The sequence below is a fragment of the Temnothorax americanus genome, unplaced genomic scaffold (assembly GCF_048541705.1).
Source record: "Temnothorax americanus isolate GAGA-0224 unplaced genomic scaffold, ASM4854170v1 Scaffold22, whole genome shotgun sequence".
In the NCBI taxonomy this organism is placed as follows: Eukaryota; Metazoa; Arthropoda; class Insecta; order Hymenoptera; family Formicidae; genus Temnothorax; species Temnothorax americanus.
Genome location: NW_027509360.1, coordinates 3,293,765 through 3,320,304, shown reverse-complemented (window position 1 = coordinate 3,320,304; position 26,540 = coordinate 3,293,765). Strand labels below are relative to the sequence as shown.

The window sequence follows — 26,540 nt, the reverse complement described above, 5'->3', positions numbered from 1 at the left end:
GAAGAAAAATGATACCATGTTAACCAGGTCGCAAAAGCCACGAGATATCGGGCCGCGAGTGAAACGCGGGAAAAGTGTATATCGAGAGGCAAAATAAAGTGCGATGAAAAAAGGGGAGCTGAATTGGTTCGATATGGAAAATGTTCCGCAAGTGCTGAAGAGACGACGCGGACGAGCTTTTATAGAGCGAGATAAAAAGCCGCTTGCTTCCGGCTGCTAGCTATTAAAACCATATACCATTACAGGATCCGTGCTGTATAAGTACGCGGTATATCTGTATGCATATACATGTATTATATCCCTCGGCTCACTCTTTTATTTCATTAGGTCGTTTTGCGCAGCTAACGAAATTACCGCAATTTCGTGACTCGCCTACCTGTCGCAGTGGAACCGCACAACACTTCTCTGCATCCACGTGAGTATTTCGAGAAGACTCGCAAAACCATCGCGAACCTACTAAAATCTCTTTCGGTAAAATAACAAACATTTATTAATCGGTAACACTGTTAACTCGAATTTCTGGAATTTTGCTAAAAAATCACGAGTGCCAAGACGCGTGAGCTTCCTATATATGTGATGAAAGTAGATATACGCATAGCGCCGAGAACGCAATATGCATTCATATACGATTATACAATTTGTACACAAAGAACATACGAAGGATTTAATCAACGCGTCCCATGTTCGAAGTTGCATCTCACTCTTTTTCTACGAGATTGTTTCTCCGCTCGCTAATTCCGGGCATTGCTACATCGCGATTTCAGCGTAATAATTGCGACTCGTCTGGGTTTCCATCCATCGCGAGAGTGCCGTCTGAAAACGTTCGCATTATCTCTCACATAAAAGCATTCTGCGCGCTCGCGACCGCGCCGGGGATGCGATATGCAGCAGGTCGATTCGTGCGACCGTAATTCGTGCGGGTGGCTCGAATATGAAAGAATATAAATTATAGGAACACTATAGAAGAACCCCGGCTTGAAACGAATCGCCGAAAAGGTTTTGCTGACTCGTGCCCGAGCGCGCAAAAGCTCCACAGGATTTTTAATACGGCCCCGCGGCGCCGTGCATCTACAGAGTCGGCGGAAAATTAATTTTTCCCCATCCGACTGAACCGGCTGCCTTTCCCCGCTCTGACATATTACCCTTCGACCTTTTGTCGCACGCGATCTCCTTTCTTTTTTCAGCCACGAAATACCGTCGCCGGTATCGCCCTTTCTGCCCACGTCCGATCTATTACGCGTATAGCCCTATAAAAATTGCGGTCCACGCAGACGTTTAAATTGAATCGGCTCGAGCTTCTATATACCCCCAACTCGAATTTTTAAACGACATACTACATGTTTAATCTTTGATGTTAAGTAATTGAGAATTCCATCCCCGTGTCTCATCACTTGTCTCTTAAAATTCACGGTAAAATAGAACAATGAAATGAGATAGTAATGTTTTTTTAACTAAGTTGGCGCTCACATTAATTATGCCTACCTGTCATATAAGAAACGTATAATTATGGAGGAGGATTATGGTTCTGCATTTTAATAAGAATCATGTTCTCTATCTTTGTAATTGCTATTAATATTATTTTTACACTTTATAAAATATACTTCAGAGCATCTGCTGTAAAATAATTGCAAATTCGATAAACTCGCTGTTATAAAGTTTAGTGCAGTATATATATCGTTTAAGGAGGGTGATAGCCATATTGCTCCTGGACGATGGGGCTATCAGCGTCGTTATCCTCTTCTTGTCGTCCTGTCACCTCTACTATCGTCGTTGTTGTCGTCGCTGTCGTAACCATTGTCGTCATCGCTGTCCTTATAGCCCTTACATTACGTCCCCGTTGTCGTCATCATGATTATCATTGTACCGTGCTCATAATCCCCTCGCTATATCGTCAAGCTTGAAACAAACGGGGAAAAAGCAGTTCCTACGATGCTGAAGTCTCTAATAACTGCCATCCTGATAATCGCAGGTCTTACGAGGGGGTAAATTCGATAATCGGGGAAAGAAGACCTTTCTCTAAAAGAGTATGACACCAGAAGTATGACACCAGAGCACTTTCAACATCGTACCTATTTACGAATTGAATGAACTAATAAAATTTGCGCGACGAGCAAATAAGATTTGCGACGAGCAAGAAATCCTTGTTGCTATTTTTGATACTGTTCTTCTCGCAAAAAACTTATGAAAATAGAAATAAAGTTCTTAAAATGAGTATTATCTATACAAAATTCCATTAAGCTTTATGACGGCTGGAATAAAATTATCGTATCTTTAATTGCATTGCACATATACTCTCTTTCCCTTTCTCTCGAAATACTTGATCGTATTAAAATAAAATCTCTCTCCCCGGAATAAACAGCTTCTCTCTCTTATAAATTATTGACTGCCAAATCTGTTTCTCACATTTTTTTCTTTTTTTGGAAAACGAAACTTCAGCATTTTTATTCGATATATATTATTCTTGAAGAGATATAGTTTGCTATAATAGCAAAAATACAGTAATACTTATATAAAACCAATAACTCTGTTGGAGAATAATACAATTTTAAGAATAAATATCTTTTTTTAAAGAGCGATATGAGAAATATGCTATCAACCTAAAATCAAATAATCAGGCAATGTTTGAAAAATAGCACAATTGCGAAATACACGAAAGGCCCGACCTCAATAGAGGGACATAAATCGTCGGGCGCCCAGGATTAGGCGCGGCTCACTAGGTTGCTCGGAATTGCATCAAGTAGATTGAGACGGGAACTACTTCTGAAGGGACTCGGAAAAAGATATCGGTCGTCGCGACGCTCTACTCGCGGATAAAAACTGTTGAAAATTCGAGTCGAAACGACTCAAGGAATAGCGGGTAATTTCACAAAGTGCACCCGAATCGTGCCGATTAGGAAAAGACGCAAGGACGCATATACTTAATATAACTGACGAGTCATAAATCATTTGACGGCACGACTTGCTCTCTTTCTACCGTGCCAACGCAGAGTAATACGTCCGAGTCTGTAGGGTATCGTGAAAACGGCACAACTCGTCATGTTTATCTTATCAGGAGAGCAAACGAGACTTGACTGTAAAAAGATTTGCGAAAAAAAAGATGTTCAAAAATATGTGTCTGTTGTATAAAATATTTTAAGTAAGGTAGGAGGAGAGCTTTCTAGCAAGTGGCACAAGTCGACACAAGTTTGTCATTTTATCTTTGTTACTCATTGCCAAAAAAGAAGGATAGAACGACGTTTGTGTTGCTTGCTGGAAAGCTCCCTATAATCTCTCTTAAAACAGAGAGAGAGAGAGAGAGAGAGAGAGAGAGAGAGAGAGAGAGAGAACAAATTTCGATTAATCCTTTCAGAAATCGGTTCATAAAAAAATCATTAACTATTATAAAGGAAAATAGTGAGTTTTATTTGTTTTTTACATTAAATCAGATTTATTTATATAATGTTCATATATGTAATATTATTTAAAAAAATTTTACAAAAAATATTTTCAAATCAAAAAGTATTCTTACGGGAAAAATGCATTTTTTAAATTAAAATAAACGCACACACATGCGTGTCGTGCTTGGTGAAATTAAAATGTTGTTAGCTGATGAAACTTTTAAAAGAATGACAGCTACTAGCATGGTTTTCACTCAAAACATTCGCTAATTGAACTTGTAAAAACAGCGCACGGGATAAAACAGACTTTCTGACGAATATTGTTGCTTATACCGCAAACTTTATTCTCGTGAGATTATCGCGGCGACAACTTTCCGATAATTTTGGGATACGGTCTTCACCTCCACCTCCTCTCAGGCTGCTCGAGATGTCCATCGTGTTCCCTCGATGCGAAGCTGATGCTTTTTCCCGCGTGGATATTCTCTGTAACACCGATCCCCAATAGGGATTATCGAGGATAATACATATGTTAAATATGTATGTAGAAATGATACACGTATATGAAGCAAGCTTAATGCTTCCGAGGCCATGGTATTCGCTCAAAAATTTTATCGATCCGTGGATATTGCAATATTGCAAGTATTGTTCATCTCGGATTTTCCTAGGAGATAAAAGAATATCAAAATTGATTTAACACAGTATTCGGCTCGAACGTTAAGGATTATAAGAGATACAAACTTTACTCGTTAGTTCCTTATATATTCTCTCTCTTTCTCTCTCTCTCTCTCCCCCTATATTTTTTAACTTCTCTTTTTTTTTAATGTACAACATATGGAAATCCAGGGAGACGATCTTAATTCTTTATCATACGATTAATTGTGACGTATTACGTAATTTAAAACATACATACGTGCGATAACGACAGCATTGTTTCAACATTAGCACGGGAAAATATCGCGAACGCGGGGACGCCCTTTCGTGACTATGATGCAAATCGCAAAATCGAGTAGTGCGGAGTAGCGCACCGTGTTTCCCTTCTCCGAAGTTAAAAAATTCCGGACATATAATGGCTCATCCGTCTAACGTGACATGTAATTTTTTCCACCGTAACAACAAAGATGCAGGACCAATTTTGTGGAAAATTGCAAAAGCGATGTCTTTAGCATACGCTCGAATCGATATCGTACCGAAAGAAATATCTCAGTGGTTCTATAAGCTCTTTGCGATTTCATGCTTTGTTTTTACTACATATATATAAGTTCGCGTCGTATACTTTTACTGCGCAAGTTGCATTGTGCGATATACATGTCGCGTGTAAATTTTTATACCAGGACGGAAAAGTAAACACATTTAAATTGAATTCGAGGAAAGTTGCAGATATAGAAGAGCATATTTCATAAATACGAGAATTTAATCTATAATCGCTTCTACGATGTCAGAGAGAATTCATAAAGAAGCGACAGTTCCAGAAAGAGAACGTTTAAAACGTTAATGGCGCGATTGTTATTCGAATAACACGAAGCGATAAAAGCGGTTAAAGAATTAAAATTGATGAATGAAGTTACCTAAGTTCTATTGCCAGAACAGTATTGTATACGATTATAGCTGCGCTTAAAATATTGCTATCGGATAATACGGTATGCAGCACAATAACGAGTGGATCCAAACAGCCGAAATATACATAGCGGCGATCCGCTCGGTGAGTCTATAGTCAGTTCGGCTCAATCAATAAACCTGGTTTCGAGAGGCCGCCGGCGAAATTGCGATCTTTTGAGCGATGTCAAGTCGCACGAAGGAGGATTGCATATGCCACGCGCGGCTATGCCGCATGAGTATATCAATCGTTGAAAGCCCAGTGATCCCAATTTCGATTCACTCAGCTCTCGGGACCGCTCGAGCGCCACATTGTCCCTGGATCTCGAGAGCCCTTTGTATTCGTCGGTCCTCTATCGATGACCGTCGCCGACGTTGTCGTCCCCGTCGTTGTCGCCGCGGTGTAATAACCATCCTAGTTGTCGCTTGTAATAACAAAGACGAATGGTCGGACACGGTGCAATGGTTGCGAAATATACCGACGACGCGCGACGGAAGATGATTAAGACAGGATGATATTAATTGTCTAGGAATGATTAAATATTAATTCCTCTTAGCGCTCTGTGCGAAAAAGTGACCGTTGACGTGCGAGGATATGATGGAAACTGAGTTTTGCGTTTGTTGATATCATGCAGTTAATTTCGAAAAAAATTTACAAAAATAAATTTTACATAAAATTCTAAACTAATTTTAAATCTCTAATCTCTAACCTCTAATTAAGATCTCTGTTTCAACTCGGATAAACAAAAACAAAATACTCACGACTTTTGTATAATTATTTTGCTTCTCTAATGAAAGGCTGGTTAAACGGTTTATCATTTTTGTTTTTAATTTTTTTGCATTGAATGTGTTCACGATACAAAAATATTCTCGCTAATATCACGATAGATAGAATGCTGGGTGCATCCGTATTTGTATTTTGAGAAGTGTCGGATGTGCGAGATTTAATGGCCGACGATAACTGACGAAAAAGATTCGAGCAGTTTCAGCGGAGATGGAGATATGGACTCATTCTGACGGGGAAGTGTCTCCGAAAGTACGTGATTTATTGCATGGTCATTTATTAAGGAGTTTCATAAAGGTCTGCGTATTACCGGCTGACGTATGACGTTATAGGATGGAATACCTGTACTTACACCGACGAAATCGAAATCACAGCGACGTTGCGCGGCGACAGATGCCGCGCGGTTCTGCACGAATTCGTTAAACTTAATCAATTCTTTTCCGCAATAACGGCGAATCGAATTCGCGTTTTTCCGATAATCGATAGAACCGCCGCATCTGATTACGTCGCCCACGAGCGTTCAATCGATGTGTCAGCAAACGTTTTATATTAATAATTCAGTCACCGTTGCGAATACGCGATCAAGTGGAATTTTATACAATACGGATATAAAATTAAAATTTTTACTCGTCTGCAGCCTATATAGGTGAAAAATTATTTGAGAGAGAGAGATATTATCTCTTACTTTTTTGTGAGAATAAAGAAAAATAATTTTTTAAGATTTTGCAGGACATGATATAGTAAAAGAATGAGAGAAAAGAAGATAATATTATTTTATATTTCTACTTAAGGTAACGATATTAGAGGACAGAACATCGAACAAACAAGTCGATATTAGAGGAACTAAAAATCAACACGTTTACTGAGAATGATAAACCGCTTATACCTTCAATACCCAAGCCAAATTTCCAGAAAAACAACTGAAAAACTAATAATCGAAGGCAAGATTAAAGGCAAAAAACCAAGAGGCAGATTACCTACTCGTTGGGCTGACCAAACGGTCAGGGACCTTCTAAATACGATACCATTCAACTAGCCTAGGACAGAGCAAGCTGGAGAACCACTGTCGACTCCATGATATTTCTATGCCTTCTCGAGGGTAAATGGACAGAGGAGGACTTAAGGCAACTATGATGCATTAAAAGCTCTATGTGAAATGTTCACATTACGGATATTAATGCGAACGTCAGAGCTAAGATTAAAAAAGAAGAAGAATCGTGTTTACTTAACGATTCGATCTTCTGTTCCCTAATATCGATAATGGGCGACTTCGTAGATTGGAAATAAATTCGCACAGTCAGACCATGGAACTCCATCCGCGGAGGTAATCTGGCAGTGACGGCACGCCGACGAGCTTGCCGGAGGGAGGACTCGCGAAAATCAAAAAATGAGCGATCGTCGAAAGTCCGTTAATCTTTCCCGGGCGGCGGAGGAGGAGGGGGAGGCGCGAAAACGTAACACCGACGAGAAAGAGAGCGAGGAAAGGCGAGAGTGAGGCGCCTCTCGTCATTAATCACTTTCGGCGCCGCTTCTTATCGGGCGCGCGCCGCCGTAACGGATTCAATAAGCGGCGAGCGTAATTTCGCGGGGTTATTAGGGACACCTAAGGGGCAGCAACCCCTTAGAAATCGTTAATCGAACCCTCCGCCGATGGGGTATTGCCGTAGGGCCGAACGCTGTCGACGTCGATCCGTCGTTCCGGCTATAACGGAACGCCTTGGTTTCTTCTCTTCTCGCCGATCGAGCTGAAAATTGCTGACAACCGCATATAGCGATCTCGATCACGTAGATCGTTCTTACGGCGGCGTAGATTGAAAGACGCCCATTGATGCGAAGTTCTTTTTTCTCGATTAAGAACGGCGAGCGAATGAATGGCGGATGAATTGCGCGGTATAGTATTTGTTACACACTTTTTACCCTTAACTTTTTACCCGGCCGCCTAGTAGTGTGTCGCATTGTTTTGAGCCTTTCGACTCACGAGACTCCTAGAGATATCATTGCCACGGCCTTAGAGGCGTTCAGGCATAATCCCACGGATGGTAGCTTCGCATCACCGGCCGCTCGACCGAGTGCGTGAACCAAATGTCCGAACCTGCGGTTCCTCTCGTACTGAGCAGGATTACTATCGCAATGACTGGTCATCAGTAGGGTAAAACTAACCTTAACTGTCGTTAGAGTAAGTTGATTCAATTGTTAAAATACTTTGCCTTTTTACTATTATCTATATGCAAAGAAAAGATTTTGCTCGATGTGTGCGTCGTATTATAATAAGACCAGAGCGAATTTTCTCTATTTAACAATTTGTTATTAAATAACTTTTTAACTGTTATTATTACTTTATTTATGACGAGAGTATATAAATGTTCACAGCAATAGTATTACTGACTATGGTTATTGCACAAAAATGGAGTCATCTCATTTCATTGGAGTTCCGAGCGCGAAAGGTTAAAATTTATTAGATCGCCCGTATCCATCGGACGATTGGTGACCACGTTTTCTCGAAAGCCGCTTTAAACTTCTCGCCGGTCGGCGAAGAACACTCTGTGATTCCTTCCCATGAGAAAGGAAGTCGGTGTGCGGGGAGCCAATTTGTACTTCAGACACCTTCCCCTTCCGCCCCTCCATCCAGCTTTTTCCACTTCTGGGCATTCTTGGTCGCCTTTTTATTATCGGCGTCTCTTTCTCCGCTTTTCTCGTAAAAACCAATCGAGTCTGAAAGCCGGCTTCCGATGATCCTCCGAGATCGCCGGTGGAGTGCAACTCGTGGCGAATGAAAACTATTTGCGGCTCGATCGGAACTCGCAACTTGGAGAATGAAAATCTGCTTAAACTTCAACGGGAAACGACGATCGCCCCTTTTCTCAGTCGTTTCGATAAGTAATATCGCTGTAATATTTACAATGCGACGCCGGAGTTACCGTGGTGTTATAAATTCGAAGGTGCACTGGCGCGGCAAATGTGCAATAAAATCTGAAAATTCCCACGTAAAACACAGGTTACACATCGCGTTATTCCGCGGAACTCCAATGAGTTTTTATCGATTTCGTGAAATTACGCAACAACATTTGAAACATAATAATTTTTTTAATGATAGATATTCCATTTAACGTTGCACCCAGATTAAATATCATTATGATTATGATCTGAATGATTTTTTAAACTTCTTAATGTATTATTTAGATACATTTCTAGAGAAAAATATCCCCCCCAAATTTTAGATCTTAAATTCATCCAAAAACTTGTCACTAAAACTAAGATTGATGGGTTTGTAACGCCACGTATAGAGCAATTCAGTCAAAAGTCGCGTAAAGTGTACCGCAATAAGAAGAAAGCTCGCGACGAACGAAAGGAGGAAGTAATGGTCGCGTTTCTCTCTCTCTCTCTCTCTCTCTCTCTCTCTCTCTCTTTCATCTCATTACTTAGATCATCATCATCATCGTGGCCGACAGGCTTGGTGCACTGTTTCGGGATGGTTTCCATGCATCTGGAGGGGGCTCACCAGCGAGAAATGCAGTCGACGATCGCACGTCGGTGTTCTATTCCCGTGGAAAATGCGACAGGAAATAGCCGAGACGAAAGCGGCATTTCTCTTTCTTTCTTTCTCCCCCCCCTCTCTCTCTCTTTCTTTTGCTCTTGATCCAAGCTATGCAAATCGACGAAAATGCACGGCTCACATGTAGAAAGAGTCCGCGAATGCAACGCGCCCAGACGAGACACACCGATTGGACCAGACGACGAGGGCCAATGCCAAGTATCTCGGGATTCGCGACGAGACGGTTGACAACTCTCGGGAGATATAGTGAATAAGAAAGAGAGCATATGATGCTCTCACTGATGGAGAATTTATCGCGACAATGCGAGATAACGCGTAACGATTGAAGAATGAGTCTTATCGGATGTCACGTAGGGTTGTGCGATTTTGCGATATATCGCTAGCACCGCAATTGGTTTTCTTGAGTCGCAATGCGATATGCAATTTGATTTTTAATCGCAAAATCGCACGAGATATAAAATCGTGTCTGGCGATTTAAAATCGCAAATACAGTTCAAAATCGCTCTTGTATTTATTAATTCAATATTTATACAAGAAAATGGTAAAACAGAATGATTTAAATGTTATAAATGTACGTTTGGTTCCGATTAATAAATACGCTTATTTTTAACACTAAACAACATTTAACCAATCTGTTAAAAAAATTTTTTTTTTATTAATTCGTAAAAATTTTTATTATAATTTTGTATTATAAACGCAATTTTGAACTATGTATTATTTTATATCGCAAACACTATTTTAAATTTCCCCCGTTATATTATATAATTTTAAATTTTACGATTTAAAACAATCCAAATGTATAATAAAATTTTCAAAAGTCAATGATAATAAAAATTGAATAAGTTATTTATGATGTTCATATCGGATTCAATGTTCATATCGGTAAAGACGTTATATATTGCCAGTTACGGTCAATTTAAATTCCTTTAAAAATTATTTATGAGTATGAGCATCAAAAAACTTTAGAACAGTTTGCAGAAAACTGTGAAAAACTATTGGTGCATTTAATAATAAAATGTATAAAAATTTTTCTTCGAGATGTAGTGCAGAAAAGAGAGCAACGAGGAGAAGAGGTTTTATTTATTACAGCTGCATCAGGGCGCGTGTAACTAAGACCCAAGATTATACGGGACTACAAATGTATGATCGCATTATATACATAAATAAAAATGTATCTCTGGCGTCTGCCTTGAAATAACGAGAACAATAAAAACCGAGACAGAGATTTACGATGTTAAATTTAAAACTAATAATCTGTACGATATTAATAATTCATCTTTCCCATTTTGTCTTTATAAACTATTCTGTTATAAATAGATTATATTTTGAATTCTCTTTTCATGCAAAATGCAGATATCAAAATTATTACTTATTAGACAAAAATTGAGATCGTGCGAATTTATTACAAATAAATGCGAATCCAGACATATGTAAGAACATATCTGTCTTGTCACGATTCCTGAAATACCCGTCGTTGCGAGAAATAATATCGCAGCTGAGGATAAAATACAAAAATGGCTTCGGAGAACAGGACCGAGAGAGACGACACGTTGCGGAGTGCGTATTCCGTTCGTGGTAACGATGGATTAGACGGGGAACAGAGAGAGGGACTAGACTAGACGACGAAGGCCAATGCCAAATCCCCAGTACGGTTGACAACCCCGCTCGAAGGGAAAGATGAAGAGAAAAACGAACGGATGTACGGAGAAAGTTTTAAGCCCGGTTCACACCGTGACAGTTCGCGACGACGAACGAGACATCTGCGAGGACGAAGGGAGCAGGAAGATGTCAGAGGATGGACCCCGGCGCCGTGGAGAACTTTTCTCGAAAACGTTTCGAGACGCGGCGGCCATCGTCAGGCGAGAGAAACCGGGAAAAGAAGCGAGCGCGCGAAGCAAACGCGTCGTCCGGACGAAGCTTCGACCATCTGGGAAATGAAATGCCGGGGAATTGGAAAAGTTTAAATGCGCCCCGTTTGTGAAGACGCTTACGGAAATCGCCGTTGTTCGCCCTCCCCGCGAGGCCGTTTCCGCTTCTCCCTCTCGCTCCTTTCCTCCCTTCAACGACGAATTTCGCGCCCACGTTATCAAAATTCTGAATCGCGTCAATCTACACATCCAACTGCAAAATCAAACATCTCGAATTCATTATAATCTCGGAGAATTGAATACTTAATGTCGCCAGTATACAAAAAAACGTAGCTCGCGCGCGCATCAATTGTCACAATAAAATAGAGATCATTTTTGGTGATGTCTGTTCGTTTCTGTGTGATATAGCATTGAAAACTAAGCTCAGTGAGAAGTTCACTGCAAATCCAAGTGCGATATTTTAACTAAAGCTCTTCTTACACATTTCTTGCCGTTTTAAATGACGTCATTCAACACGGTTGAACGTATTAATACGATTAAACGTGTTAATTTAACACGCAACAAAACATGTAAAACGAGCTTCAGTCAAATGCGTCATTTTTAAACGTTTATGCGTATAGAAATAACACACGCTTGGGATTTACAGTGTTATATATTCATCACCATCAATTTATATTCCAGCGCACTGATATTACCAAATCTAATATTTGTAATTAAATTCGAAAATTAAATTTTAGGGATTGTAATGATAGCCATGGTATTAATAACGAATGACTGTTTGTCGCATAATAGCAATTCATAATTTTCCAAGAGACTGCCAATAAACACGGGGATCATTTTCATTCGTCAGTAGCCTCGGGATTGTGATTTGCGAAAATTATGCCGCTTATAGCCGCTTATATTAAATTGCAGCAAACTGAGCAAACAGAGCGAAGATATTTTATTCGCGCTATTCATGGCGTAATAATCGCGCTTATGTTAACTGTTAATTTTGGTTGCGCGCTGTAAACGCAACGCAACGAATAGTAACCGTGATGTTTATTCGAGGAAATTGTGTTACACTAACATCGCCAAATATGATAATAGCAGCGAAGTAGAATTATTAATATTATAAGCTCTTTTGTGTTTGCTGGACTAGCAATCTGCATCGAAATAAACGAGAGCCGTTGCTACTGAATGTTGATCGTCATGGCACAACTGCAATTTCACGTTTACGAGACGACGGTATATAACGCTTTTTATACCTTTCAAATATAACTTTTCTTATTCATCGTGCAACTGTTATATTTTGTACCACTATATAATATAGCTACGTTGAAATCGAATTGTTACAGTTATAGCATGAATAGTATATAAACTCAGAAATATATATATTATATTTGGATTGCAGTGTTTTTACTTGATTTCAAATCATGTAATTCCTTAATACTGCCCCTCGAAATTTTAAATCTACTTCCTTGACATTACTAGATTCAGAGTTAAATATTCTAAGAATTTTTCCAACTCTTTGAACGTAGCCTAAGGCATATATGAGAGCATGAAACGAAAGCGCGGAAAGAAAGAAATTTGCCGAGAGCAACCGATGGGCTGGCGAGAGTGCGAGTTCCCAGACGGAATCCTCGCGTCTGACTCAGAGTCCACGACTAAGTCGCCGACTATATAAGCGCGGGTTTCTATTCCTGGCGGACCCAGTCGCGGACCCCCATGGACTCTCACTTTGCGCGTTCTCGTTATGCGCAGTGCGTTGATCCAGACTCTTTCGCCGCAGCGATCGGGACTTCTCAAACTTTTTTCGTGCGTAGTATCTTCTACCTTTCTCTTACAATTAGTTGTTATTCTTGTCTCCTGATTTACAAACATTGATCTTCTCAATCAAATGTAGATAGTAGAGAATTAAATAAAGTTCAAGAGAAACTTCGATTAAAATTAATTAACGTTTTCGCTGGCAACTTCTTCTTGGAACTTTTATTTTCTTTAGAGCTTTTCTTTTCATCTAGTATTATTAGGAATTACGCATATATATATTTAAATTAAGCTTAGATAAAATTAGGCGACGTACCCAAGACTTTTCTTCGTATACTCCAGAAAGTTTGTTAACAAAGTAGATTTTGCAAAGAAAAAGAGGAAGTTAACAGAGATACGAAATTCGATTTAAGGCGAACTTCATATCCCGAGCATTTTTTGCTCCTCTTCTGTGATTGTGAATGATGCTTCAAACTTAGAGATTCTTCGTATATGAAAATTTCAAGAACTGTCGCTTATTTATATCCTCCTCGTTCGCGGATCCTATAGGTTTAGAACTGACAAATGACATATCTAGATGATATTATATTGAAAATTGATCGAAAATAACTGGAAATTGTTTTACTGTAATTTTCCTATAAAGTAAAAAAATCAATAAAAATTAACATTAGAAAAGATAAATACTTTCTTGATACACAGGTACAGCCACTTATTACATTTTGTTAGTTTTGAGTTTTAGATCGATTTTCTAAAATTTATTATAAATCTAGTTTAAGACAGAACGCGGGATCATATGTGCGACGACGAGCGATAATGTCGAAAATGTTTTCCGTCGTGGAAGAAGATAAATGTCGTTCAGCCACCAATGAAGCCACGCACTCGAGAAGGTTCGACTCGATTGGCAGCCACTTGGCCAAGTTTGATCGATGGCGCCCACTCCAATGAGAGTTATACCGACGGATTCTGCGAATTCCATCGATAGAAGTGCAAAAGTAACTGTGCAATTTGTCCAAGGAAAAAAATAATGAAGGCTGTACGTTTTAAGTAAATCATTTAAAACTCAAGCAAAATTCAATCGTGGGTAAATTTTAATCTATATAAATATTATCTTTAATTTTTCTCTTTGATATATTAAAGAATCTGTATATCATCACTATGACAGTAATACGACACTATCGTGCAATTTTTCAGAGAGGTATTATCGACTTTTAAATATAATTAATATCATAGTATATTATAATTATTGTATAGTGTATATAGAATGATAAAATGTTTTATAAATCTTTCCTATATCAATTATAATACTCTTAATAATCTCCCTATACAGTTTCGCTTTGCCCTCTGTTGACGTGGGCACCCCTAATGTTCTATCTTATAACCGTGACTATATAATGTCGGAAAAATGATAAATTATTGTTCTGACAGGATCGACTTCAAGCCAGCTCGGCGCAGCGATTTCTGTACTTATGCTTTTGTTATTTTATTCATCTAGTTTCGACGTACCGCGGCGTTTCACGTCGGACGTGGATGAGTTTAGCTGGGAGCTTAATCTCTTGCCTCTCGCGTTTATTTTTAACGGAAAGATTCTTTCCTCGACCGAAAGAGGCTACCGATGCTTTCATACGGATACACGCGGCAGTACGAGATTTTCTGATATTTACACTGATATCAGAAAACGATTGCTTCTCGCAGCAAGAACACATTTCTTTGGAATAAGAGATGTTTAAGAGAAAAGATATTCTCTAAAGTGATTTTTTTTTTAAACAATACGATCGAAAACTAAAACTAACGCATAATTATTTATGTATTTAAAGTAGAATTTAGCAAGAAGAATTGTAAACAGACTATTCTATCATATAAATCAACAGAGTACAATAAAATACAATAATATACTAATGGATAATTATTGGTAAATACGCGTGAAAAAATTCCAAACAAATCTACGAAGAATGCGTATAATACAGAGACGTTGCTCTCAGTTCAGAAACTGTTTGAGTAACCTAGTTTTCGAATCAAAAATAACCTTTCTCCTCTCGGTTGTATGTGCATTACAGCATGGGTTTTTCTCATCAATTTGTCCGAGTTCGGTTTTTAATTAACGGAATATCATGTGATCTGATACTTTCGCATTCGTGACTTAGATCTCATTTTTGCGAAAAATAGTAGCCTTAGTTTCTATTTCATGTCGACGTTGTTACGAAACGCTCAAGCTACAAGAATAAAATCATTAATTTATCAATAGAGAGAGAGAGAGAGAGAGAGAGAGAGAGAGAGAGAGAACACTTAAAATTTCACGACCTTACGACACATCACACATGCGAAAAAACTGCTAAATATATGGAGGGGTAAAAACCAGAGTAGGGTAAGTCAAATTTTTTTACATATTTTCTTGTGTGCATATATGCAATCTGTACGATATACAAATTGCATCTATGTACACGAGAAAATATTTAAAAAAATTTTACTCACACTACTCTGATTTTTACCCCTCCATATATAAGTGGCAAACGTTTCAAAATATTTTATAGTGAAAAATATAAAATCATTCAGTTTTACAGTATTGATAAAAATTTTGGTTACGTAATATTCGCGGTATACGGTTACTTGACAAGTTTGGATAAGTGATCAAGTTGTTGGATAGAGATTGTTCAAAAAATTTTTATTTAAAAAAATTTTTATATAAATCTTATTCTTAAATATCACCTAATAGCTTCAATACATGCGCGTAGACATCGCGCGATTCTCAGCTACATTGCATATGACTGCATTTTGCAACGTCATTACCGCGAGAGAGGTTTCATTTTCGTGATCTTTTTCGTAATTTTTGCGCGTTTCAACTCAGACCGCGGATTATTCATCCCATTCAGTCGGAATTCGTTAGCATGCACGATACGTATACGAACGTGCTCTCACTTTTCGATATCGCGCGTGGCGAGATATAGACATTTTACCGGAGTGAATTATAACTGAAACATCACCGAACCGGGATGTTCCCCTCTCGATTTCGTTCTCGATATATATATTTTCCGCTCTCTCGGCTGTTTCGTTTCTGCTCGAGCTAATGTCGCCGCTTTGACGCTCCGGTTTCAAACGTCTCAATTTTCTACCATCGGATTCGCTTCTCGAATGTATATACGCGAGTGCGAAAGTGATTTAGGATAACTCTTCGTCAAATTTACATATATTTAAGTAAATCAAGTACGAAAACAGTACAAAAAAATATCGCTGTCTGTGTTTTAAAATTTTAGAATCTCCACATTATCACAAATCTGCAAGAATCCTTTAAAAAAGCATCAAATGTGCACGGTAATTCATGTTAGGATTATCTTAAAAAGCACTTAAAATAATAAGACGATGATATTTTTAAAGACGCACTTAAATATTTTTTTTGGTAACATTTAAAATTCCTTCGACGACGGCTAAAACTTGCGGAAATTTAACGCACGATGTATCAAGTACTCACTGTATCGCACAAAAATACCTACATTACCATCACTAACTGCGAGTCGCTGTCCGCAGGCTGTTGAGCACACGCACGCATCGTCTCCGCGACTGTCATCGCGGCTATCAGACACCGAGAAAAATAGAAGACCGATAGGGGAAGAGTTAACCGGCGCGCGGCCGAATTGCGTCCGAATAGCCTACGGCGATTCGGACGATTACACGTCAAATCCTCTCGTCGAATTGGCTGTCGCTCCGTTTGCTGGCAAACCAATCGATCGATCTCAAATGCGCTCTCTCTCTCTCTCTCTCTCTCTCTCTCTCTCTCTCTCTTCCTCTCTCTATCAGAGAGAAACCCCTCCGGGCACGAAACGCGATCGAGAGACACGCTCGTTGTCATCGAGACGCATCGACGTGTTACGCCCGAACGCAACGCGAGAGACGAGAATAATGGCTTCATAGCGCTTTCAAAGTGCCGGAAAAGCTCATATAGCGACATCGAGCGCGACAACGCTTTGCGACAGCATGCTTCGCGAGGGTTGCGTTGGCTCGTTCTGTATTTCGATTTTTTTTTCAAATATTCGCGAAATAAAATCTGTATATAAGTACGTGAAACGGTATCAGCGTAATTGCTGCAGCACTGTTTTTTTTTTTTTTTAGGAATGCTTATGGCAAACAGAAAATATGTGCAAGAAATATATTGAATATGCCTTCCATTAGTTCAGAATTCATTAAGATAAATATTAACGTTAATTACGTTCGGAAAGATCGCTTTTAAATCGAGGAGACAATTTCTTTGTACCGTGCTTCATGTCTATCATGCGACCGGTACCGTAATCAGCTTTACGGTCGTAAATTTGCGACTGTAATTTATGGCGATAGGATAGCTAGCCATCGGCGAGTACTTATCTGCAAATTCATCCGCGCCAGTGCTCAGTTACAACCGTTGTCGAGAAGCCAAGCGGATTGTACGTGAGCGAGCGCGCGCGCGCGCGCGCGCGTATACGAATATATATGTTTCGTACACAATGTGCATAGGTGGAGACCCTGTGGGGATTTGCACACGGCACAGGTGAACACTTGAGTGCGCGCACTACGTTTGACCGTCTCGTAATGGAGAGGTATACATATCTGTGCCATTTCGCTGGACACAATCGCGACTGACACTTTGTCGCTCGACAATCTCTCTGAAAATCGCGAATTGCCGTACACGAGGGAGGTGCAATACGGCATTATTAAACGTGTATTGTCGCAGACGCTGTCGCGTTTAAAGAAAAACCAGTGTTTTACACCATGATATTATTGAATTGAGAGAACTCTTATTATCGTTCTAACGATTTTATAACCGCGGTCGAGTTTCTCTCGCCCAAGAATTTTCGTGCGTAGCAATTACCCAGATTCACCCTGCTCGCGATCCGTGAACGCGATCTGGATCGAGATAGATCGATGCACTCTTGCCGACGACTTGATTTACGGCTCCGCTCGTATACGCACGTGTGCTTCCGCCTTCTCACGCACCGTCGAGGTCGGCGTCCTTCCGTATGTATCGGACGGTAGGGACATTTTTCTGCTCTCGGGGCGCCCTGCTCCTCCCTTGCGGGTTTCGACACCGGGGAGTTTTCGAAGCGAGTTCGTGATTCGCGCCCCTTCTGTAGGTACAAAGTGGCGAGTCATCGTTTTAGCCGGCTGAAAAGGTATGAAAAGGGACGATAGTAGCTCGCGAATAGCGAGCTACCGTGTAATGCCCATTGTGCGCTAATGCATGTACCAGGAAGAGGATCGCGGCGTTACAGAGAAACCTCTGTAGCACTGACGAGCCGTAAGCCCGTCATAATAAAACGGATATAGAGGCGCCAAACCATCGTGCAACTATCCTCGTTTCGCGAGAGGCTCGAATACAAAGCGCTATATTCTAATCTGGTCTATTCTAACACCGAATATCACTTCAAAGCATAGATACTGCAGAGCGAATTAAGATTATTGTTTTATCGTGATTATTTTAGTGACTAAATACTGAAAATTAAAGAATTTGTATAGATCTATGCTTTATTGTTCAAAAAAAAGAGAATTTATAAGAAATTAAGAATATAACATACATTATAAGCAAGTAACTTCTTCAATATAAAAATCAGCGGACATTTTGTATATGTACGATTCATTTATAAATTGCATTTTAAAACACACTAAAGATAACATGTATCACAATTTTTCTCTAAAATGTTACGGTACTTCTGATAAAATTTAAAATAATACACGTGTTTATAGCAAATAGAATTCCATTATAAAGTAGCTTTTATCATTTAGGCTATCACTATAATTTAATAAAATATTCATTAACGAGAAATAACAGGGAAATAGATGCGTGGCGCGCGATTAAAGCGCGACAGAAGCAAAGGAAGAATGCTGATAACGCGGGGAATCCCCATTCGTGTACGCTATTTCGAGCCTTCTTTAACAACTTCGCCTATCGGCGTGTACAAACGTCAAAACAAAAGTAATTTATTTATACGAGGGCTTCCCAGAGAGAGAGAGAGAGAGAGAGAGAGAGAGAGAGAGAGAGAGCTGCTCGATAAGGCTCTTAACCTCAAGAGCTAATGTGTATCATTATTGTATCCCCGCGATGACATCTTTCCTCGACCCTAATTCGGCCAAAGACCCTCAAATGTCTTCCACTATTGTGCGCTAGAACTTTGTCTCACCGCGACGCGGTATTACCTGCAATTATACGCCACTTGGTGTATATTCTTTAGTGTTTGCGGAGCGTCGTTATGCGTGCAGTATCAAGCTCATTGGCTAAATAATTAGGCAAATGGCAATAGAAACGCCACAATGTTTGCGGAGTTTAATTGAAACACGCATTAGTATTCGACGGTGACACCATTAAGATAGCTCTCTCTCTCTCTCTCTCTCTCTCTCTCTCTCTCTCTCTCTCTCTCTCTCTCTCTCTCTCTCTCTCTCTCTCTCACTCTCTTTCTCCTTCTCTCTCTCTCTTCTCTATTATACGGATAAAGTTTTATACGCTACATAAATACAGATGTTCTACGTAATTTCTCTTAGTGTACTAACAGGAAATAATGATTTCTGCTATTTGTTCATCGTTATATTTTATATTAAAATTGTACATAATTCTTATTTTAAATTTTAACTATTATAGACGAAATAAAATAAAAGATTGATCAGTTTGATTGATTAATTTGAATAATATCATAGAACGCTTTTACAATTTATATTTGTTAAAATTTATAAAACAAAATTACGAGAAATAATAGTGATGCAAAATATTTTCGTGTTAAAGACATATCGAAATGTCAAGCTTCAGGTTCCACTAATTGTAAATGTCTAATACTAATTGTAAATATAAGGGCGAATTTGACTCACTGCGAGTGATCTCGCGAAGGATAAGCGTCGTGTCCGTATAGCCGTACACGTCCCAACAAAGTTCGAGCACTATTACGCTAGTTAATAGTAGAGACAACGTAATTTGTAACACGGAATATATTATGATAACGGTCACGGCCTTCATGAATTTTCATCAACCTTTTACCCGTTTCGTCCTTCGTCGAGCATAGTATCCAGATATTCGTGGTTAACGTTATCTCCTTCATGCCCCCGTGAAATCACGAATATTCGCGTCCTCGGAAGTGCAAGTGAGCATTCGCCGCAACCGGGAAATACATTAAAGTAGCTTCAGGAGACAAAAGGATGCGGCCAAAATTGTCGCCGCGTGTTTGACAAACACGCTACGTCTTTTTATCCGTTTCTGGCCCGAACGGAATTTTTCTCAGAAACGTAATTTAATTTCTGTAGTCATTTCTCCTACCCCCATCCCTTCTCGCGCGAATTCCTTTTGCCACCACTGGAGAACGCGAGTTTTCGATATGTGAGCAGCGAGCGTGAGGGTCGCGAGGTCGGCAAGGGAGAAAAATTTCACGCTGATCTTTAATAACGACGATGAAGGACGTGGGTGGATGGATAAGCGCCAGACGGGGAAACGGGGAATCGTTTAATCCGAATAAATCACGTTGGAGTATCCGTCGAAAGATGAGATTACGCCGAAGGAGCTCGACGTCAGGTCCTTCAAAAGGTAGGGACGCGCTTCAAATTTCACGGGGGATGACTCGCCTCAGAGTGGCTCTACAGGATAATTCTTGCTACCCTTCGGTTCGTATTGGGGGATTGTAAGTTTTCGCACGATCTTATCAATTCTCAAAACCATCGGCAAATATTTAATCGGATCAACGATACGGTGCGGATGTTTGCTCGTCTATTATGCAGTTCTTCAGAGTGACACGTGTTTTTCCCAGTTTCTTATTTTACCCTAACTTTGTGCAAACATTGCAAAAGAGATCTCTGTTGCTTTCGAGAAAAAGTAAAATATTCAGAAAAATAATTTCTTTTTTTAAGAATTTTAATTTTTACACTCAATTACGCGACATAATTTTTCTTTTTCAAATCCTCTCAACCGTGATAATTAAAATCGCGACCTATCGAATATATCCGGCTTATCGTAGATGTAATTATCGCGTGCATCGACCCAGAAGATTTGCCCATCTCAGGCCTGCTCTTTCGGGGTGGGAACCCTTCAAGAATCCGATGACTACAAGACCATTTAAGGAGCGTTCTCATTAACGTTTGCTTATCTAAGCGCGACATCGCATCGTCTTATCCTACGAAGGTTCCAACTTGGATCCATCGATTTAGGATACGGTATGTCCTAATAGTCGTTATCGATTTACTTTCAGCGACTTTGTACCGCATTACTTCGAGACACCAAAAATGAAAAATATCAAACGTCAATCTTCATTAATTCATATAATAATGACATCTTAACGATGATGTTCAATGGTGTACGAATGATGTTCATGAAATAAAACATATAAATAAATAGAGGCAAAGATATGAATTAACTTATGAAGCTGAAGTGAAGAAACATTAATTTTGGCACGCGACAGGTAAATTCCAAATTATAGTCATAACTCGCGTAAATGAAAATCAATGAGATTCTTATATTTTTTTGCTAAGCTACTGTGTTATTCATTCTATATGAATAATTAATATAAACATTAAAATCTAATTAATAATTTGAACGTTAAAACTGTTAGCGAATCAATCATGAATTAATAGTGATACAGTATGCATATTAATCTTCATTATTATCTGAAGAAGTATATCAGTTTTAATTAAATTTTTCTTTGACTGTATGATAAATAATTTAAAACTTAATTATCAAGTTGTTTAATACAAAAGATTAATAAACTGTAGAAAAAAAGACAACCAATTGAATTTACCTTGAAAAAATTTCAAATTTAAATTTCGACAATCACATTTGCAAATTTCAGTGCGTTGATCTAATTTCATTTAAAACGTTTGCACAAACATTTTTATCACAAATAAACGAAAAGTAAGGCCTATTACTGCAGCGAACATTTCGTGCCAACAGATTACGCAAAATTCCTTAAATTAATCGTCCATGTTCTAAAGGGCGAATTGCGTTTGCCGATAATCTCACAGAGATTAATGGTCTGACGGTGACCGGGAGAGTGCAGTCTCCGGATGATGGGAGAAGAAAGTGGGCGATAAAAGCGAAACGGGCGGAGATCGGGGCGGATCGCCACTAAACGGGCGCACATCACGTCGGCTAAGTTTGCTTTTAATCATGGACAGATCGTGCTAACTGATTTCACAATCTTTATTAAAGCTCGTAATTGAGCCCTGGCAAGGCGCGGGTGCGCACGTTCGTAGGTATAAGCGAGCAAACACGAACACGTACGCACGTTTTGCACGTGTGAGAGAGATAAAGAGACAGAGAGAGAGAAAGAGAGAGAGAAAGAGAGAAGCCACGCGAGCAACGAACAGGAAGTCATGCAGTTACTTTCGAGTGTTTACCGAAGGTTCGTTTGAGCTGGCTGTTAATTAATTCCTCTATCGCTGCCGGCGGTTGTCGACGAGATGCATTAATGTCACCTGGCTAGAGTCGACAGACTCCGGAAGAGCGTGCGACGGTTGTACTTGTTAGCGTTAATGGAATTGAACGAAATACCGCGCGACCACAATATTGCATCGCCGAGAGTAATTACATTGACGTGGCAGGTGATTTAACCTAATTACGGAATTAATACGCTCAGATAGCTCTCGCGGCTCTGTGTTTGTGCCCGGCACGGCTCTTTCTCATTCTCTCTCTATACTAGCTGTCGCGAGAGAGCAGGGTTACCTGGGTTGTAAATGGGTACGCAGCACTTAAATCTCGGCGCGTAATAGCTCCGAGAGCTTAATGCCTCGTAAGCAAAGTCTCGTAATATTTACGACGTATAACCGAGATCAACAAAGATATAATGCCAATTAACGCATGAATGACTTTCACACTACTTATGAAGCACCAGTATGAAATTATATCAAATGCGATTTACATGAGATTAATTTAGAGATTAAATAGGACAATTAAAATCTTTGGATAAATATATACGTATAGGGTAGCGTAATAAATTATCATTACTCAAAGTAATATCATGTGTAATTAATAGTTATCAATTTTAATATTTTATTGCGAAATAATGTTTAATTATTATTTATGATATATTACTAAACGTCTGAAAAGAGGGACTTCAAGGATAGAAGCCACAAAAAACACGAAAACAAATTTCTATCAGAAAATTAAATTAAGTTTTGTACCTTAGCTGCCTTAGCATGTGCGTGTCACCGCACAATAAAATGTTATTGCCGCGATCAATCTTATGTTACTAATAACCCTGAAAGCAAACGTTCGTTGTCAAGCCAAGTCGAGTTGTCAACGTCGTGTGGCTCGGCAAGACGTAGAAAATTAGGAAGCGAAAAGGTACTTCGTGGGTATATAAAACGAACTGTCACGAGCAAGAAAAGAGGGTTGGCGACGCGCATCCTTTATCGGTGACGGTGGCAGGCCGGGGGTTGGACGACCCCGGCAGGCAAGCATTCACCCGACCTTTTCACCCACTCCCCGAGTGCTCCGCATCGGGGTCTTCCCCCTCGATTTGACACCGCGCTCAAAGTCATACTCCCACCGTTGTCCTACTTGCCCGTCGTCGTTCCATCACTGCCAGCCACCGCCGTTCCGGCCGAGAAAGATTCGCTTCCTCCTTCCTTCGAAGGGCTGCTCTCTGATCCTCCACCAATGAGGATAACAGAGCTAATACGTCGTACGCGGTGTATTATCGTGTCTGTCTTGCGCAGCAAATGAACGGAGCTCCGAGATTATAAGTTTCTGACGCGTACCGTGAGATGATCAGTTAAAGCCGGCGAAACTATTACAAGACTAGAGATAATTGCCCTCGCAGGTAATAAGGATAAAAGTAATTACGTCGCCTCTCGGAAAGTACGAAAGATAACTTTTGAGTATCAACGATTCTGAATTTTTGACCTATTATTTATATATGAGCACTGTCGTACATCTGGCGACGATTGGATTTTAAAATTGAATGTAACGTAATGCAGAGGAACTATTTTTTGACAATTCAACTAAACGGTATGTGGCAGTTGGAGAAATGTAACATAAATTTTCCATGGTATAGATGTATCCTGCCAGGCAGTAATCCATATTTAAAGAGATGAATTTTTAAAATATATCTCGCGTGTAAGCCATTCATTTTGAAAGTGAAATATGTTAAATTATGGAATGCAGTGAGTTTAAAGTACGGGAAATTCGCATCAAGTAAATTTTTACGAGACACGGTACATTTTAACATTTAAGATTTAACTAATGTAAATCACAAACTAAATTATCTACATCTAACGCATCTTGAACTAACGCTCAAATTAGGAAATATCAAATCTCGCAAAACACATCGTACTTTTTCGACTTGCTTCCCACGTTACACCACCCCAACTGTGTCACGAGTACGTATACACATCGAGCTATGCACTTTATATTGCCCGCGAGGCGAGGAATCCAAGTCGCGATGATACTACCGCGTCATGAATTCCCAAAGTGGCCCTACAGCTGAAAGCATTCACAATCGATATCCGACCTATTCCAGATCGGACCCTCCTTGGCATTGCGCCGCTGAAAAGCGTCGTTCTCATATCCATAATTCGTCGTTGTCACGCCGTATTCTTCTATCATGCAATCCAATTTCGCGTGTCATTCGTAATACGAAAGGGAAAAAGATAAATGTGAAGATCTTGATATATTTGCTACAAAAAGCGCGTAAGAAATTATTTCCTTTAAGCCTTTTTTAAATTTCCGTATTTCGTATACGCGATCGTGAGAGAAACATGGTTATTTAATATCATATTAAAGAAAAAAGAAGTTTAGGAGTGGACCGAAATAATCGGAGAGATGTTTCTTATTTTATTATACACCTGGAAAAGGGATCGTAAACGCAGATATCCATGACAAGTCTTATCGAGTTGGTATAGGCGGTCGCGATATCTCTTAGTCACGGCTCCCGTGGGAACAAGACCGGAGTCATATAAGAAGTTATACATTTGTCTCACAGACACCAGGTAGATCTCGTTCGGCCCATATCCCAGTTACCTCCCCAACTGCGCTCCCCGCGAACCGGCAAATATCGCGTGTGCACGTGTTACGTCCCGTTCACCCCTGACCTATCTAGCCAACCTGTCTACCTATCTCGTTCGTGAATAAATATTCCGTCGTGTGAATAGCGCACCGCGCGACAGGCTCTTAACATGCAGGTGATATAAGACAAACGATCGAAACGGATTCCCGATAAACTGTCAGCTGCGAATAGTCGATGGATTAACATTAATAATGGCCCCGTCAAATTATTTCTCTGGGTTCTGAAGCCAATAATCTTCTACGATAAACGAAGAAGTATTAAAAACAGAGCGCGATATATGTGACTTTAAAAAACCGATGATAGATTCTTGAGGATTTTTGGGATAATAGATTTTTGTGAATGATAAGTAATACGTCTGTACAAAAGACTCTTAAGAAAATAAGCGGACCGCATATACTTTGAAGTTGCATGCTATAAGTAGACTTAAGTCTATAAGTAGACCGCGATACTTCGGAAACTTGAGAAAGATTAATACACGTTGCATGATCCGTTGTGTCGTGGTGTTCAATAACTTTACAAGAGAATATCAGTGCTATATCACTAGTTGACGCTCGGTTGCGTGCACGTCGAGAACACGTTTGTGTTCTTGAAGGGCCGTCAAAGATTTCGCTGGCGCATTTGTTGCATAGCGCGCTTATCAATTTTTCATGGACCGTCAAGAACTACGTTATCGAAGTCTTGGATAAACTAACTATTCCTGTTGACAGAAGAAGTTGAAAGTAACAGACGATCTTGTAGAAGCCACGAAGAAAGTTTGAAAGACTTTGAAATTATTAATTTTCGATCTACCGAACTTCGCTGACGATATCATGGAAAATTGATGCGACTCTCATGACTATTAGCTCGATAGTCGTCCATTGTCGTGGTGAAAGTTTGACGTAATCGGATATCATTTTTGTATTTACTTCTCACTTTATGATACAAATACTACACTATTAATGTCATTATTATATATAATATTAACACTATTAATATAAATAAATTAATTTGAATTAATTCTCTCGTAACGTTATAAATAACATTACTTATAAATTTTCTGATTATTAATTCTTTCAATGAGATTCATATTGCATAAATGTAATAAATAATCGAAAGTGAAAAGAATTTCCTTAAAAATAAATAAAAGTTTTCTTTAAAAATAAGGAAAACTTTTATTTATCCTTAAAAAAGTAAATAACTTTTTTTTAGAAAAAGAATACATATAAAAATGGCAATTGCATATACCCGCTTTCCTCGATATTTTCGTTAAAATTGTGCATTCGAATCTTCAATCAGTGATTCAACATCCGCGTTAGACGTGTCGTGGCCAATCAATCCTTGACCTCTCATTACACCGCAGACGCGCTTTGCTAAGTATAACAGTCGTAGTGCGTTTCTCCAGATTATCTCGATCGTGACGAGCGTCGAGACGCCTCTGCAGACTAGGAACTCGTGCGCCACTCGTACATTTTGCGACATAGCAGACATATAGTCAGACAGTCGGTTCTATTTATAGTAAGGGGACTTTGGTGAGTCCGCAGTAGATACGACAAGAAGGCGAAATAAAAGAACGGGAGAAAAAGCTGTCTCCTCTCTCTCTCTTTCTTTCCACGGTGTTAAGCCCGATTCGTCCTACACATTTATTTC

The 26,540-nt window shown here is 39.4% G+C and overlaps 2 protein-coding genes across 5 annotated transcripts in view; one reads left to right on the top strand and one right to left on the bottom strand.

Moving 5' to 3' along the window:
* The window catches only part of Stet (stem cell tumor), a 374,089-nt gene that overhangs the window by 166,464 nt on the left and 181,085 nt on the right, over positions 1 to 26,540 (top strand). The gene's annotated exons all lie outside the window — the stretch shown is intronic.
* The window catches only part of LOC143898154 (uncharacterized), a 185,999-nt gene that overhangs the window by 131,172 nt on the left and 28,287 nt on the right, over positions 1 to 26,540 (bottom strand). Inside the window, exon 4 of one of the 2 annotated variants that reach the window (XR_013257123.1) lies at positions 3,404 to 3,860. The exons of the other annotated variant lie outside the window; for it this stretch is intronic. The gene's annotated coding sequence lies outside the window, so the exon portion shown is untranslated. Of the gene's footprint in view, positions 1 to 3,403; positions 3,861 to 26,540 lie in introns of those variants that run through there. 2 annotated transcript variants of the gene reach the window in all.